The 18,887-nt window shown below is 40.9% G+C and overlaps 2 pseudogenes; both read left to right on the top strand.

Annotated features, from left to right (window-relative positions):
• Positions 1-4,770: 4,770 nt before the first annotated feature.
• LOC145362343 (Ig heavy chain V region pseudogene) lies at positions 4,771-5,330 on the top strand (annotated as a pseudogene).
• A 1,667-nt stretch (positions 5,331-6,997) lies between these two features.
• The window catches only part of LOC145362342 (Ig heavy chain Mem5-like), a 44,202-nt pseudogene continuing 32,312 nt past the window's right edge, over positions 6,998-18,887 (top strand).

Here is an 18,887-nt window from a genome sequence, read left to right as displayed (position 1 = left end):
TTTAATATAAACAGGGGCCTGATTCAAGAAAATAAAGAACAAAGAACAACACAGCACGGGAAACAGACCCTTCGGCCCAACGACCCCGTGCCGCCATCTTAACTACGTGTTTTTCCTCCTCCACCCTTGACCCATGTCTATGCTTCTGGTACCCCCATCGGAAACCAGATTAAGGGGAGCATAATTTCGGGACAATATGTTACACCGATCAGACTAAGAGCACATCTTTGGGGTGTGGGAGGAAACCAGAGCACCCGGAGGAAACTCACGCAGCCACAGGCAGAATGTGCAAACTCCCACAGACACTGGCCCAAATCCATGTATCTGCACAGCAAACAGTGATAGTCACTGAGCTGTCGTGGTGCCCGTCTGCTTGTCCAGTTTTAAGCATACACAAACGACGCGAAGTACTGGGCTACTCTCCAAACATCCAAGAGCAGCCCACGCACGACCCACCGTGTGCATGCCCCTCGTTAGACAACAAGATGAACCGACACACCTGCGGAGTAATATAGCAAAAAACATCAACACATGTAACAGTTTATAGTAATGAGTTAGTGCCGAGTGCCACGTGGGGATGGTCAAATGCCTAATTCCAATGAGATCCATATACCGTGAAAGAAACATTTTAAAAAATAACATGGTCAAGGAAAATAAAACTGAAGCCGTATCTCGCACAGTTTTACTGATATAGGAACTTCTTAGACATGAACTGAGACAGTGCTGATTAATTAATGATACTGGACCAAATAAGGGGAATGTAAGAAAAAGTTCAGAAAGGTAGTAGCTATTTTCACCAATTACTATCCATTTGCAATTTAATAATTCCATTCACCAGATCTCATTCATGCATAATGAGGAGTGTATTTAAAATTACTCTATGGTAGGAAGGCGACGTTGTCTAGGCCCCCATTTATTTCCCATTGCTAATTGCATTTGGTAAGCTGGTGGTGAACCGCCTTATTCAATTGCTGCAGAACCTGCAGTGTAGGTACACCGACAGTGCTCTTAGGGAGGGTGCTCCTGGGGTCCGACTCAGCATCAGTAAAGGAGTGGTCCAAGTGAGGTTTGTGAGTGCTTTAGAGAGGAATTTCCAGGCGGGGTTGTTCCAATTCCCCAGTTATCATCAATTCATACAGATAAACAATTAGTTCACCAATTATGTTCATCAGTTTGATAAAAGCAAAACACTGCAGATTCTGGAAACTGAAACAAAAATTATGAATGGTGGAAAATCTCAACGGGTCTGATAGCATGTGTGGAGAGAGAATAGAGCCAACGTTTCGAGTCAGTGTGATTTTTTTTGGAGGAAACTGAAGAGGGTGATGACTGTGGGTGGATAAAGATTGGGATTTTTTTTAGGATATAGTTTGTGATTGAGATGTTGATTAGTTTAGGATGAAGGAGTTTGTTATGATATTTGGGATCACTCTGTGAATTGATGCAACTTGTGTGTGGCTCGAAATAGTATCTATTATTTCTGTTATTCCCATCTCACAGGAAATATATGTAGCTTTTCTGATACGTTGTAGGAAACAATGATGATCTCTCCAAAGCATCAGATTTGAAACAAAGGCTCTATTCTGTCTCCACAGATGTTACTGAGATTCTGCAGTATTTTCTGTTTATTTTCAGCATTTTATTCTATTTAACATATAATTGTACTTTGCTTCATATAATTTATTGATTTTAAAATTTATTGACAATACATTGACTTTTTTGACATCAAGGAATAAAATCTGTCCCAGAATTCAGTGGGGAATGGAATTAATTCAGGCCGAGGTTAATGAACAGCTACCCAGCAGCCTCTGCGCTTCATTGACAAGTCATCACTTCATTATCACACAGAAAGTCCTGATACATAGCTGGAGTGTGTGATGATTGTCAAAGTGATGATATAAATGAAACAACCTGTACTTCATGTGAAGTTACTGAATTTTTAAATTCCGATTCATTATTACACTGTTTTGGGAAATAATGTGACATTTGTAGTTTTCCAATGAGTTTCACAAATATTCCTGTAGCTATCTTATTTACTTTTCACCCTGTTGCCTTCACTAATTTGAGTGAGAGCATGTTGATTGATTTGTTGGATATGAAAGAGCCAGTGTTTTATATAGTACAATCATTCCTCTTCAACCATATCACGCTCTCTATTTCTGTCCTGGATATGAAGATTCAGCATCAACATAGAAATGAACCATCCGAACTGCAGGAAAATCTCCCCTTACTCTTCAAGAGGATCAGCTTGCTAACTCCCAAGAAACTCGGAATGTATTTCAGCCAGACACTCTGGAAGGATTGAAGGTATTAAATGGACACACATTGAATAAAGGAGTTGTTTCAATTTATGAAGTAGTCAAACACAAATATGGAAATGTAAAACTGCATCATTCAGTACCATTTATCAATGAATCCACCAATCCATTCACTAATTCCTCAATCAAAATATTCAGGCATCCAACAGTCATTCATCCATCAGTCATTCAAATGTCATTCATTCCTGTGTCAACACAGTTAGACATTTATTGTTTGTGTAGATGGTGACATCAATTATTTTAATTGATCCAGTGATCCAGAGGCCCAGGGCAATGATGTGAGGACAGGGATTTAAGTCGGAACCTTCCCGCAGGTAGATTTTGAATTCTATTGATAAATCTGGAATGGACACTAATTGCGATCGTTGGAACTCTCTGATACGCCAATGGAGGAAATCTGCCATCGCTACATTGTTTCACAAAGATATAACTGCAGACTGAAAGCAAAATAGCTGACTCTTTAATATCTGCAGAAATGCCCTAGAAAACCAGTGAATTTAAGGGAATTTGGGAGAGGCAAAGAGTGTCGGTCTTTCCAAACAAACATCCCATGGAAAGATAAAAGGAAATAAAATATAAATGTGCATGCTCAAATATAACAGCATGTATCATCTCTCTGAGCTATTTTTCAGTCAGCCTGTGATTATTTCTGTCCGTCCATCACAATATCCTGATGTGTTGGAAAAATCATCATTGTTGTTAATAGGGTACCAGAGAAGGTGGAAAATAATCCTTTCTTTAGAGATGGGAAAACATCATCCAGATTTACAACTTCCAAAACTTCAAGTGCCTCCAGTACTGTTGCTGGGTAGATTTGTTTATAAATAGACCCTATTAACAACATGCAGGGTTTTAAGTTGGCTTGTAGCCAAGCGGTCAGTGCTGATGAAACTGATCTTTGATCTACTGCACAAACACCCCCAGATGTTTCCTGTCAATAACTTTGAGCATTTGACAGCAGCCTGGATTGCTGCCAAATACTGTGTGGGACAGATTAGCGTGAAGCTGAATGGACAACAAGGGATTCAGACATTTAAACAGTAAATGTTTCATTCCCACAAGAAAGACACATTTTAAATCGTAATCATTCTAATCAAATATTTTCATTCAGTGTCCTGTTCATTATGTGAGTAAATAGTATGGCAAAACAATAAAGTGACCGGATGATTTTTTTCATTTGTATAGTTTCCGAGTAAATTTCATTCCAATAATTAAAGTCTGTTTATTAATCACTTCATGAAATGAGAGAGAGAGAGAGAGAGAGAGATGTTGATGGGCCCAGTTCCCCAGCGAAGTAAAATCGGTGCAATGACATGAAATAATATTAAAACAACATCATAAAACTGACATGAACACCGGGGATTCCTGGAATATTCTGAAAGTTCTACACCCTATTGAAACAGCAGCGTCTCTTGTACCTGATTAACACCGTGTTCTATTGTACAGTATAATCTGATTTCTGTTATTGAAGAGTTCCTCTCATAGCTGCCAATGAGTGGAGAAATGATCACATCATAACCTGATTCAATGGAAGATAAAACATTTATTCTTGTGATATTGTGCAATGTGCCGCAAAGCTCTGATATCCTGTATTCCCAATACCAGTGTATGTTAGACAGCCGGTGGCCAATAGAGTGAGCTGTAATGATCTGGATACTGAAGGAGAACTTTAATGATTTCAGTGTCCGTTCCGATTCATTAACTTCTCCGTCAAAAATCAATTTAATTTTATGTTTCTCTGTCAACTCACCATTTAATTATCAGGAGGTTGGGATTCTCATTATTTTCAAAGGCCTGTCTTCGAGATTGGGACAGTTTGAAAATATGAGGAGAAGCATTGTACTGTTTGAGAGTTTCTTCTCATCTCCAAACCCAAATTGTACACTGATAGCCATCCACACTGTAAATAAAATCACTTTGTATATTCTACACATTTAGTTACAGAAATCGATGGTATTTCTTCTGATAAATTGTGCTTTATTATTATAATGTGGCAGAGACACGGAATTGTTGCAAAATTGTCTAATGTTCCAAAATGTTAGTTCATCATTTTTAGATTTATTTTCTTGTTGGGGGTGTGGTAATGAAATCACCATATTTACAATGGAATTAGTTATTTAAATAAATAAATGATGAAATGTAACATCACCATCAGAAATAATGGGGGCAATGCAATGAACATTTCAGCCAAACAAATATCCCGATACAGATAAAATGTCCATTTTAATAATCACATATTGTAAATCTCCGAGTCCATTCTGTTGGGGGTGTGGAAGGTGGGACGTGGATCCAGGCGCCGCCTCCAGCAGGGAATCAACAGGCGGCGCCTGGAAAGCCGTCCCCTTCTGTCGGGTATTTAAATACCGCTCACTGGGACCGGAATCCAACAGTCCGGGAGCTGGTTTGTTCATTGAGTTCCTGACACAACCATTTCCCCCAAATCACCAGAAAGATGAAGTCGGCCATTTCTCTCAGTTTGTTGCTGACTTTCTTATCCGGTGAGTAGATTTTTTATTATTGTTCAAGTCTCTCACTGTTACTGTCTCAGTGTTAGTCTCTCTCTGGAATGTTCCAGAGTCAGCAATCATTTCACTAAGATTAATCCCTGGTGTTTTTGATCTATTTTTTACAGGTGTCCAGTCGGATGTTGTGTTGACTCAGCCAGAGGCAGAGACCGGGCGTCCCGGAGGTTCCCTGAAACTGACCTGTAAAACTAGCGGTTTCGATCTTAGCAGCTACAGCATGGGTTGGATCCGGCAGGTTCCGGGACAGGGCCTGGAGTGGCTGGCTAGCTATTCTACTTATTACGGCAACAGCTACTACGCGCCATCAATTCAGGGTCGATTTACTGTGTCCGCAGACACTTCAAACAACATCTTCTCTTTGGACATGACGACCCTAAAGATTGAAGACACGGCCATCTATTACTGTGCAAGAGACCACAGCGAGAGGATCCAGGGCTGCACCCGGACAAGAACAGCCCGAGAGGGGGTTCTGCAACTTCCATCATAACCTGAAGGTCAGTATCTGTTTTAAATGCAATATGATCGACAGTGGTCAGAACCAAACTATAATCGTGTTTAAAAAAAGAGTGACACAGAAAGCATTTAATAGTAAAACTTCCCAAACTCACCGATATAACTGGTGAGCTTTTCACTGACTTTACATTCGTTGTAGTTTCAGCAAGTAGGACACACGATATATCACTTTTTTAATATTTCTGATAGATTGTGTTATATAAACAGTTGCCTACATTTTACATTACAGCAGAACTAATGGTCCATTTAAAGTGAATATTGAACAGCAGTACTGAACAGAGTGAGTGCAGTTTTTGTATGGGTGTGTGTCACTGTGATCCTACAGCAATGGGTCACAGTGCTGAGAAAAGCGCCATCCTCATACAAAAACCTCAGAAAAGGACGTTGCTTAAATTTGTGACCAATGCCATTGCCGAATGCCAAAGTAAATGAGGGTTCAACAAAATAATACTTAGAAATAGCATTTTTTTTTAGATGTAAAATGCTTCAATTTTATTGTTATTGATTTACACGCTGAACTTACACAGAGAGTGTAAAAGTTTCTAACCCCCTTTATCAATATCATGACCAGTAAAAATTGAAATATCTCACTGACTCGCCCTTAATGAGCTGGAAACAGGCTTTTGAAATAGCAGTGAAATTAACTGTCTGTATTTTACAGTTAACAGTCCGCCTCAGTATTTGTCATGCTGTGTCTCACTGTGATAGCTGGATGGCACAGCAGATACTGTCAATACAAAGACCCCTCAGCACTGATTGACTGAAACTGGATCAGTGTCACTTTTAAATCCCAACTGTAATCACAGTACAGTATTATTTATGTCCAGCTCTGACGACATGGCAAGAATAAACATGGAAAATCTTGATAATTACTCAATTATCGATGTGTGTTTTCAACAACATGTTCACGTGTAACTCTGTGAAATATAAAACATTAGGGTCATTTATGAATGTCAAATGATATCCAGAAATCCAATTATAATTTAATGAACATTAATTGTCTTTGCTTTTCTTTGGGTTTGTGAACATTTAAAATAATGGTGATTTTGTCTCCAAATCCAAATTGTTCAGTGATAGCCACCCACACTGTAAATAGAATCACTTTGTATATTCTACACATTTAGTTACAGAAATCGATGGTATTTCTTCTGATAAATTGTGCTTTATTATTATAATGTGGCAGAGACACGGAGTTGTTGCAAAATTGTCTAATGTTCCAAAATGTTATTTCATCATTTTTCGATTTATTTTGTTGTTGGGGGTGTGGTAATAAAATCACCATATTTACAATGGAATGAGTTATTTTAAAAGTAAAGAGATGATGAACTGTAATATCATCATTAGAAATAATGGGGACAATACAATGAACATTTTAGCCAAACAAATACCCCGACACTGATAAAATGTCCATTTTAATATTAATCTATTGTAAATCTCCGAGTCCATTCTGTTGGGGGTGTGGAAGGTGGGACGTGGATCCAGGCGCCGCCTCCAGCAGGGAATCAACAGGCGGCGCCTGGAAAGCCGCCCCCTTCTGCCGGGTATTTAAATACCGCTCACTGGGCCCGGAATCCAACAGTCCGGGAGCTGGTTTGTTCACTGAGTTCCTGACACAACCATTTCCCCCAAATCACCAGAAAGATGAGGTCAGCCATTTCTCTCAGTTTGTTGCTGACTTTCTTATCTGGTGAGTATTTATTATTATTATTGTTTAAGTCTCTCACTGTTATTGTCTCAGTGTTAGTCTCTCTCTGGAATGCTCCAGAGTCAGCAATAAATTCACTAAGATTAATCCTCGGGCTTTTTGATCTATTTTTACAGGTGTCCAGTCGGATGTTGTGTTGACCCAGCCAGAGGCAGAGACCGGGCGTCCCGGAGGCTCCCTGAAACTGACCTGTAAAACCAGCGGCTTCGATCTTAGCAGCTACACCATTGGTTGGATCCGGCAGGTTCCCGGACAGGACCTGGAGTGGCTGGCTAGCTACTATAGCTCATCCGGCAACAACTACGCGCCATCAATTAAGGATCGATCTCCTGCGTCCGCAGGCGCTTCAAACAATATCTTCTCTTCGGAAATGACGACACTGAAGATTGAAGACACGGCCATCTATTATTGCGCAGCAGACCACAGCGAGAGGATCCCGAGCTGCACCCGGACAAGAACAGCTCGAAAGGGGATTCCGCAACTTCCATCATAACCTGAAGGTCAGTATCTGTTTTAAATGCAATATGATCGACAGGGGTCAGAACCAAACTATAATCGTGATTTTAAAAAGTAACACAGAAAGCATTTAACAGTAAAACTTCCCAATCTCGCCGATATAACTGGTGCGCTTTTCACTGTCTTTATATTCGTTGTAGTTTCAGCAAGTAGGACACACGACATATCACTTTTTTAATATTTCTCATAGATTGTGTTATATAAACAGTTGCCTACATTTTACATTACAGCAAAACTAATGGTCCATTTAAAGTGAATATTGAACAGCAGTACTGAACAGAGTGAGTGCAGTTTTTGTATGGGTGTGTGTCACTGTGATACGGCAGCAGTGGGACACAGTGCTGAGAAAACCGCCATCCTCATACAAAAACCTCAGAAAAGGACGTTGCTTAAATTTGTGGCCGATGTCATTGCCGAATGCCAAAGTAAATGAGGGTTCAACAAAATAAAACTTAGAAACAACATTTTTTTAAGATGTAAAATGCTTCAATTTTATTGTTATTGATTTACACGCCAAGTGTGCACAGAGAGTGTAAAAGTTTCTAACCCCCTTTATCAATATCATGACCAGTAAAAATTGAAATATCTCACTGACTCACCCTTAACGAACTGGAAACAGGCTTTTGAAATAGCAGTGAAATTTCCTGTCTGTATTTCACAGTTTTCAGTCCGCCTCAGTATTTGTCATGCTGTGTCTCACTGTGATAGCTGGAGCTACACAGCAGTTACTGTCAATACAAAAACCCTTCAGCACCGATTGACTGAAACTGGATCAGTGTCACTTTTAAATCCCAACTGTAATCACAGTACAGTATTATTTATGTCCAACACTGACGACATGGCAAGAATAAACATGGAAAATCTTGATAATTACTCAATTATCGATGTGTGTTTTCAACAACATGTTCACGTGTAACTCTGTGAAATATAAAACATTAGGGTCATTTATGAATGTCAAATGATATCCAGAAATCCAATTATAATTTAATGAACATTAATTGATTTTGCTTTTCCTTGGCTTTGTGAATATTTAAAATAATGGTGATTTTGTGTCTATTCTGTGCAGGGACGGTTATTGTATGACACAGCCTACGGAATGTGACACTGTGACTACTTCGATTACTGGGGACAAGGGACCATGGTGACGGTGACTACAGGTAAGAACCATCCACTTATTGAGTAACTGGTTTACATGTGTCTTTGTTTTATATTTTTATTTGTACTAATAATCCATGTGGTAACATAAATGTGAGTTTGGTGGATTGTCGGTTGAGAATTGTTACAATGTTTCCTGTGATTCTGCTGCAAAGGGGTTTTAGAATTCCGCTCTTTCTGGACAGTAGGTGCTGCTGAGGGATTCAATCCCAAATTGTTGGGATTTTGTGTTTATCTGTTGAGGTTACTGTGTGGTTGGGTTACTTTGAAAGCCGAATGTCTGTTAAACAATTCAGCGTTTCTGCAGCGTTTAATCTCGGCGACATCTAGTGGCTGCGGCTTGTACCTTCTACTGCACAAGTGTTTGAAATTTAAACCAAAATTTAAAAAAAGTCTAACATTTCCATATTTATCCAGTGAAAATGTTCCACTCACTCTCAATGCTGGTGCTGCTGTGCAATATTTTCTGCTTATTCTAAACATTAATTAGTTTGGTGTCGGGCGAATTGGCTGGAATTTATATTAAACATTTCTGTAAATGTTATACTTGATTCTGTTGAAAGTGTTTGTAGATTTGTGCTGCTTCTGCCTGAAGAGGGGTTCAGTCTCTCAGTGATGCGTTTTTTTTCTCTGGTGAGGAGATTATTAATCTGGGTGACTCTAAGCACGTAAAATTTGTGAATTAATTTGGTGTTTCTGCGTTGTTTGAACTCAGTGACACTGAGCTGTCACACGTTTTGTGATGGAATATGAACATTCTGCGGGTTTACAACTGCTTGATGCATGACTGCAGGGAGAAATAAAGCAGGCTTTATTGTGTTTGTGTGTTTAAAATCTTTAGTGATAACGGCTTACGCAGCTCGTTCAGAACATAGTTTGACACTGCATTCCGATTTTGGGGTACCTGCAATGTTTAATCTTGGTGGCATTTGATGGCTGGAACTTTTACCATCCAAATGTTTAAATATGTTTGAAATATGACCCAATATGAATAAGACGTGATAAAGTTTCACTCCTAATTTGTTGGACATATCCCACCTCCTCGCAATGCTATTGCTATTATCCCAGATTTCTGTTTACTTTAAGAATTGGTTAAGAGCTGGTTTGCAAGATTCGATATTGAGATTTCTTCTTGCAATGTTACATTTGATTCTGTTGATTGGCTAATTGAGCTGCTTTTCTGTGAAACGGATTCATTCCCTCACTGATGTGTTGTGTTGTGTTTCTGTTGAGGAGATTCTGTGGTGCAGTCACTGTGAATGTTTAAAATTTGTGAAATGGTTTGGCTTTGTGGCATTATTTCTGTGTAGCTTAAATAGTGTTTGAACGGTGCCGTTGAGAGTTAACATAGAACATAGAACATAGAACATTACAGCGCAGAACAGGCCCTTCGGCCCACGATGTTGCGCCGACCAGTTACAAAAACAATGACCCACTAGCCTATACCAATCCCTTTTCGTCCATAAACCTATCCAGAGATCTCTTAAACGCCCCCAAACTAGACGCATTTACAACTGCAGCAGGCAGGGCATTCCAATCCCTCACCACCCGCTGGGGAAAGAACCTACCCCTGACATCCGTCCTGTAGCTACCCCCCCTTAATTTAAAGCCATGCCCCCTCGTGCTAGCTTTCTCCATCCGAGGAAAAAGGCTATCACTATCCACCCTATCTAAACCTCTAATCATCTTATATGTTTCAATAAGATCCCCTCTTAGCCGCCTTCTTTCCAACGAAAACAACCCTAGATCCCTCAGTCTCTCCTCATAGGACCTCCCCACCATACCAGGCAACATCCTAGTAAACCTCCTCTGCACCCTCTCCAACGCCTCCACATCCTTCTTGTAATGCGGGGACCAGAACTGCACACAGTACTCCAAGTGCGGCCGCACTAGAGTAGTGTACAGTTGCAACATTACACTGCGACTCCTAAATTCAATCCCCCTACCAATAAACGCCAAGACACCGTACGCCTTCTTGACAACCTTATCTACTTGATTCCCAACTTTCAGGGATCTATGTACACACACACCTAGATCCCTCTGTTCATCCACACTATTCAAAGTCCTCCCGTTAGCCCTATACTCGACACATCTGTTGCTCCTACCAAAGTGAATTACCTCACACTTCTCCGCATTAAATTCCATCCGCCACCTCTCGGCCCAGCTCTGCAACCTATCTAAGTCTCCCTGCAGACTATGACACCCTTCCTCACAATCTACCACACCTCCAACTTTGGTGTCATCAGCAAATTTACTAATCCACCCAACTATACCCTCATCCAGATCATTAATAAAAATTACAAACAACAGTGGCCCCAAAACAGATCCCTGAGGCACACCACTCGTAACTGCACTCCATGATGAATATTTACCATCCACCACCACCCTCTGTCTCCTATCTGATAGCCAATTCCTGATCCAACTTCCTAGACTACCCACAATCCCATACATCTGCATTTTCTGCAGAAGCCTACCATGGTGAACCTTATCGAACGCCTTACTAAAATCCATGTATACCACGTCAACTGCCTTACCCCCATCCACCTCTTTGGTCACCTTCTCAAAAAACTCAATAAGGTTAGTAAGGCACGACCTACCCGCTACAAAACCATGCTGACTATTTCTAATCAATTCATTACACTCCAAATAACTATAAATCCTATCCCTAATAATTTTTTCTAAAACCTTGCCCACAACAGAAGTAAGACTCACCGGTCTATAATTCCCGGCAAAGTCTCTGTTCCCCTTCTTAAACAATGGGACAACATTCGCTATCCTCCAATCCTCCGGGACTACACCAGAGACCAATGACGACCTGAAGATCTGAGCCAGAGGCTCTGCAATCACCTCTCTAGCCTCCCAGAGAAGTTGAGATGTTTTCTGGTTGAACACAAACAATCTTTGAGTTTGAAAATCCTTGTAGGGAGAAAACAAAAAAGGTTTGAAACAAAATCTAAAAGATATCACAGAATTTTTATAAATTTTAACTAACGCTCGCAAATTCAAGTAAATCATGGCTTACAACGCTCATTCGGACACTTCGTCTTTGCTGCAACCACAAACTTCTCATGAGCAAGTTTAATAGTAAAATTAATATAAATCAAAGAATTATTAATCAGTAATAGAGCTCCATATTCACCACAGATTATTTTAGTTTAATAATTTAGCAATAATCCCCTTTAATAGTTTTGCTGTGTTTTTCACACAAATAACATGACCAGAACATTTTCCAGACGGGAAATATTGTGTGACAATTCCAGAAGCTATTTCAATGATAACCTGCTGTTTTCACAGCAGCGCTCAGTTGAACAAGATATTTTGCATTAATCGGTATATCCCAGAATAAGTTCGCATTTACTGGAATACGAGTTTTGCAGAATAATTTCCTTTCTGGAAATTTTTGTATCCGATTATGTTTTTTTTCCATGCAATTGCAACCAGATTATTCGTTCTAAGTATTTTTAAAAAAATTAGATCCCGAGATAATTAATTATCTCAATTTGTGAAATTGTTTGGTGTTCCTCAATTGTTTTTACATTGTTTCCGCTCAGTGCTACTGAGCAGTTCTGGCTAAATGAAAATAAAATTGCTTTTGAATATTCTTGTCGGGATAAAGCAGAAAAGTTTCGGAAAATAAAATAAATATATGTTAGGGCATTTTATTCATGTTAACTAATGGTTACATATTAAAATAAAACATGAATTACAATTCACTGTGTCTCTGTTAGGGACATTACACTGCCCTGAATCTGTTATATTCGAAGTTCTCATTTTCAGAAAAAATAATTGCCCAGTTTTTGGGATTTGAGACAGGGAGAGATAGTTAAAAGGCAAAGGGAGTTTTAAAATGATCATCAGGTTAACTTAAAATGTTTATTGACTTTTTTTCACTGTTGTAATTTGACCTTTTGATCAATTAGAATCAAACAGTTTATAAAAATTTGACAGAGTGAAGAAAGTTTTCTGACAGATGGAATTCGCTGACACTCAAGCAAAATTGTTCAGCTGATTGTGTTTGAATTGTAGTAAAGTGTCAACAGAAACTGGCTACAGATTGACAATTAAATGCTTGAAACTCAAAAAGATTACTTTATATCAAAATAGTATGATATTATAAATATTATAAAAATAATATTAACTCTGCACTTAATAACATCATGTCTCCCATTAATGTTAAACACAGAATAGAATTCTCGGAAGAATAAATGACAGAATGGAAGAATTCATGCTAACTGAAGCTTATGTTTAATTTTTCTTAAATATTATAATGAAGAAAAGGTCGAGACTTATATCCTGCATCGTGATTTTAGCGTTACAGAGGATTTCAATCAATTGTCGTCTCTGTGTTGGCACTGTTTAATTCAGATCTTCTTTAATAAAACAATGTGTTCAGTAATGAAGTTGTTATATGGGTAGTCTAAATTATTAAATCTCGGAAGCAGTATTATTGATTTCAAACGGCCAGGCCGTTACAGTCTGTACAAACTCAGAAGTATGCATTTTTAACACGTTTGTTGGTTATAATAAGGCATTTGTAGTAAAAGTGAAAAAGTAAAATATTACAATGTGATTAGATTTAAGTAAATGAATGACAGATGTTTGAATGTTTCCATTCAGTAATTTGAAATTATAGTTTAACATTGAGATTTAATTGTAACCTAATTATTTAACAATGTTGGGGGCAGAAGCACGTTTTGAATGATTGAAAACTCATTTTATTACAGAGAACAAATCAGCTGGCAGGAGAACTAACTGACAATTAACAATAACTTAAAATGTAATATTGACGCTGATTAATTCAAAACAAATGACCTTGAAAATTGCACTAGCGTGCAAAATATCATCAGTTTTACAGAATATTTAATTGTATCAAAATGAATTCAAAAATAAAACATTTCTTTACTCAGCTGTGCTCGGCTCGATAAGGTGTTTTGCCTTGATTATTTTGTTGATTACATTTAATTAAGAAATTAGATCGAATCAGGTAACGATTTTCAATGTAAATGTTTCCCGGTTTCTTTAATTCTTACTGTGTCACTGCATCTCTGTTGGGGGAAATTGAACTGTTACTGTGTCACTGCATCTCTGTTAGGGACATTGAACTGTTACTGTGTCACTGTATCTCTGTTCGGGACATTGAACAGTTACTGTGTCACTGTATCTCTGTTAGGGACATTGAACTGTTACTGTGTCACTGTATCTCTGTTAGGGACATTGAACTGTCACTGTGTCACTGCATCTTTGTCAGGAACATTGAACTGTTACTGTGTCACTGCACCTCTGTTAGGGATATTGAACTGTTACTGTGTCTCTGTATCTCTATTCGGGACATTAAAATGTCCTGAATCTGTTATTTTTGCTCATTTTCAGCGAAATTACATTTTTACACAGTTTTCGAGAAGTGAGACAGGCAGAGCGAAATAATTAAAAGTCGAGAGGAGTTCTGAAATGAATATCAGTTTAATTTAAAATAGGTTATTGATCTTTCTGTTGTAACTTGACTATTGATCAATGAGAATCCAACAGTTTGAAATTGACAGATTGAACAGATTTTTCTGCTGGGAACTCGACTGCTGAACTGTTTGTGTCTGTTCTGTTTCTGGGCGGGTGGTCACTGTGTTGCGACCAGGAATCTCCCTGACTGGTTATAAATCTTCTGGTTCCTTCTCCTGTACTGCAGGAAGTGAAATTTGATTTATTTCTTCAATGCGCTTGTAGCTGTGAGAAATGTGACCGTTTGACTCGGCGTCTCAGAAATTAAATCCCTAAAGCATATTGTGTCCATCGGAGAAGCAGAAACATCAGACTGTAGAGGGAGAATTCGGTGATTTTTAAGCAGTGATGTACCGGCCTTGGGAATGTTCGATGAACAAATACAAAGTGAGATTTACTATATTGTGCTCCGTACTACAGCAGCCCCTGAACTGTTTAGTTTGACAGCTGAAGGGTCAAATTCACTTGCATATTATTTTTAATCTTCTAAAGGCATTTTAAAGACATTTGTTCGGCCAGAATTTTTAATCTAATTGTTCCTTCACAAAGTGTTGATATGAAGCATCCTTGAACAACTGCAGTCCATATGCTGCAGGCATCCGCCCTGCTGTTAGGCAGGGAGTTCCAGGATTTTGACCCAGCGATTATGAATGAATTGAGATATTGTTTCAGGTCAGGATGGTGTGTGTTTTGGAGGGAAGCTTACAGGTTATAGTGTTTCAGATGTGGATGCTGCCCTTGTCCTGTTAGGATGTAAAGGCAGCGGGTTTGGACAGTGTATTCTATGGAGCCTTGGTGAGTTGCTGCAGTGCATGTTGTATATAATACACACACTGCTGGCACTGCTTGTTAGTGATGGAGAGAGTGAATAGGGTGAATGAGGAGGTGGGTAAACTTGTGGGTGGCTTTGCCCTGGATTGTATGAGATTGCGTGAGGTTTTACAAGTTTCTCTCATTGAGGAAAGAGGAAATTATTTAATTGTGAATGACTTGTGAAAGATTTAAATGTTTTTCCAACCCTTGCCTCAGGGTCCGTATTGTACTGACTTGTCACTCCCACTTACTGTGTGAGTGGGTGAGTATGTGTGGAGTGAGGGTGCTTTTCCAGACTGAATCAGCCAGATAGAGACTTACACACATCACACACTCTCACACACATAAATACACACATACAGACGCTCATATTCTCTCACACATACATACACACACTTACTTTCTCTCTCATACGATATCTCAAACACATTCTCTTTCTCTCACGGTCTGGATACTCTGTCTCAAATACAAATACAGACATACTCTCGCTCTCTCAATCAGTCTCTGATCTCTCAAACACAAAAACACTCACACGCATACACGTCCACACACATTCTTTCTTACACGCAAACACATACACACACAAAAGCATAGTCTCACGCTCTCGCACACGCACTCTCTCTCCCACACTCTGTCACGCACGCTCGAGTTGTCTCACATTTATTCACACACACTCTTTCACAATTCCTCTTGCACGCGCCTCGCTCTCTCACACACACACGCATATATTTCTATCTCTCTTGCACACACTATCTCGCAGCTGTACATTCTTGCTCTCTCACACTAGCTTTCTCACAAACACTCTCTCACAAACATAGACCTATGCACACACTCTAACTTATACACAGACACAGTCTCTCATATAAGCACAGTCTCGCGCAGACATTCTCTCTCTCTCTCTCACACACACACACACACACACACACACACACACACACACACACACACACACACACACACACACACACACACACACACACACACTTGCTTCTGTCACCCACACACATTGCACACATCTTTCTCACTCAGACACAATCCCATGCACATTTCCACACACTCATGAACAGTTTATTTTGCTTTCCAATAGGCACACTGCCCCCTCTTGCAAACGCAGCCCACTGTCTCACACATGTGCAAACACAGTCTATCACACACAGGCACCTTCACACACACATTCACCCTGTCTCTCTATCAAACACACACCCAAACACCCTCTCACACACTTTCCACCTCACATACGTCAGAGAGACTGTCGTTTACATCATAGAATAGAATCACGAGATCCTACAGTACAGATGGAGGCCATTCAGCCCATCGAGTCTGCATCAACAGGAATCCCACCAAAGCCCTATCCCCATAACCACATGTGTTTACTCTAACTAGTCCTCCTGAAACTAAGGGACAATTTAGCACGGCCAGTCCCCTGAACCCAAACTTCTTTGGACTGTGGGAGGAAACAGGAGCATCCGAAGGAAACCCAAGCAGACACGGGGTGAACTTACTAACTCCATACACAATGACCCATATCGGGAATTGAACTGTGAGGCAGCAGCGCTAATCACTGTGCCACCTCGGCCACCCCCTCCCCCCCCCCCCCCCACTAACATTTGAAAGAGGGTGGGATCGAGGAGCCCGAGTAAAACTCATGTGAATAAGTTTCAGCGGGAAATTCTTCTCTGTTTGGAGTCATATTTAGCACAAAGCAAGATGGTGATGGTTGTTGGAGGTCAAACATCTAAGTTGAGAAATCACTGCAGGAGTTCGGCAGGGGACTGTTCTGGGACCAACAATCTTCTATTGCTTCATCAATGACACATTTCATCCAACATGAGGTCAGAAGTAGGGATTTCCATGCGTTACACCGGACACAAAGACACAATCAATAAGAAGGGATCTGGCTGAGACTAAGTCCGCCTGGCTCCCCAATACTGGTGTAAACTTGGTGTTTGATTCCTGTGTGACCCTAGTTTTGCTGGAAGCTTCCCTTCCAGCTCCCTCAGTCTGTCTATTTGTTCACTGATCCGTGTTTCTGAAAGAAAGGCCCCGACATTAAAGCAGCTGCCCGGTGATCTACACTGATTCCTGACTTTACACAGCCCTGTTACTGAAAGCTGATCAATGGAGAGAATCGGGAAAAGATCGATGGAGAGGGAGAGGAGGAGGTGGCTCACTGACTCTCTCACCCTCACCCACACTCACTCACTCACCCTCAATCTCTCATCCTCACTCAAATAACTTCACTCACTCACCCTCACTTACCCACCTTCCCTCACTGACACACCCTCACTCACTCACCCTCACTCACTCACCCTCAATCTCTCATCCTCACTCAAATAACTTCACTCACTCACCCTCACTCACCCGCCTTCCCTCACTGACACACTCTCATTCACTCACCCTCAGACACTCAACCACAATCACTCATCCCCAATCACTCACCCTCATTCACGCTTACTCACTCATGCTCACCCATTCAGCCTTGCTCACTCATCCACCCTCACACACACTCCCTCACACACACTCCCTCATACACACTCCCTCACCCCCACTCCCTCACCCCCACTCCCTCACCCCCAGTCCCTCACCCCCACTCACTCACCCCCACTCACTCACCCCCACTCACTCATCCCCACTCACTCATCTCCCCTCACTCATCCCCCCTCACTCATCCCACCTCACTCATCCCTCCTCACGCACTCGCCCTCACGCACTCGCCCTCACGCACTCGCCCTCAGAAAGTCACGGATCCTGATTCACGCTGAGTCACTCACCCTCACACACTCATTCACTCACAATCACTCACTCATATTCGCTCACTCACTCTCGTCCATTCTCACTCATCCTCACACCTTCACACTCACTCACTCACAATCACTCACTCATATTCGCTCACTCACTCTCGTCCATTCTCACTCACCCACAAACACTCATTCAACCTCACTCGTTCAACCTCAATCACTCACCCTGCCTCACTCATTCTCACACCCCTACTGACTCACTCACATTCACTCACTCTCACACCCTCAGTCACGCACCCATATTCACTCACTCACACGCACTCACCCTCACGCGCCCTCATTAACTCACTGTCACTCAGCCACCCACAATCATACACCATCATTCACTCAACCTCACTAACTAACCCTCACTCACTGACTTAGACCCTCAGTCAGTCACGAACATTCATACTCACCTTCATTCACTCATCCCACGAATCCACCCTCACTCACCCAGTCTCACTCACCCTCACTCACTCATCCCACTAATCCACCCTCACTCGCCCAGTCTCACTCACTGTCACTCACCCCATTCTCTCACACTCACTCAGTCACCCCACTTACCCACCCTCACTTATCCAGTCTCACTCACCCTCACTCACACTCAATCACTCACCTACCCACCCTCAATTACCCAGACTCACCCCCACAGACTCAAGCTCAATGTCCCTCTCTCTGTCTCTCTCTCTCACTTGCGCCACCTCACCCATTCAAACTCACTCAGATTCACGCATTTACATTCACTCACACACCCTCACATACTCATCATCACTCAACATCACGCACCCTAACTCACAAATCCTCAATCACTCATCCTCACTCAAACACCTTCACTCACTCACCCTCACTGTCCCACCCTTCCACATTCATTCTCCCTCACACACCACCCTCAATAACACACCCTGACTCATTCACTCTCACCCCTCACTTACACAGTTACATTCACTCCCTCACCCTCATTCACTCAATCTCACTCACTTTCACTCACCCACCTCCACTAACCTTCACACATCCTCACTCACTCTCCCTCATTCTTTCAATCTTGATTACCTACACTCATCCAGCCACCTTC

The sequence above is a fragment of the Carcharhinus amblyrhynchos genome, unplaced genomic scaffold (assembly GCF_965287045.1).
Source record: "Carcharhinus amblyrhynchos unplaced genomic scaffold, sCarAmb.v2.hapA scaffold_38, whole genome shotgun sequence".
Lineage (NCBI taxonomy): Eukaryota > Metazoa > Chordata > Chondrichthyes > Carcharhiniformes > Carcharhinidae > Carcharhinus > Carcharhinus amblyrhynchos.
The sequence above is the reverse complement of the archived record's forward strand: the minus strand, read 5'-3'. Positions and strand labels throughout refer to the sequence as shown.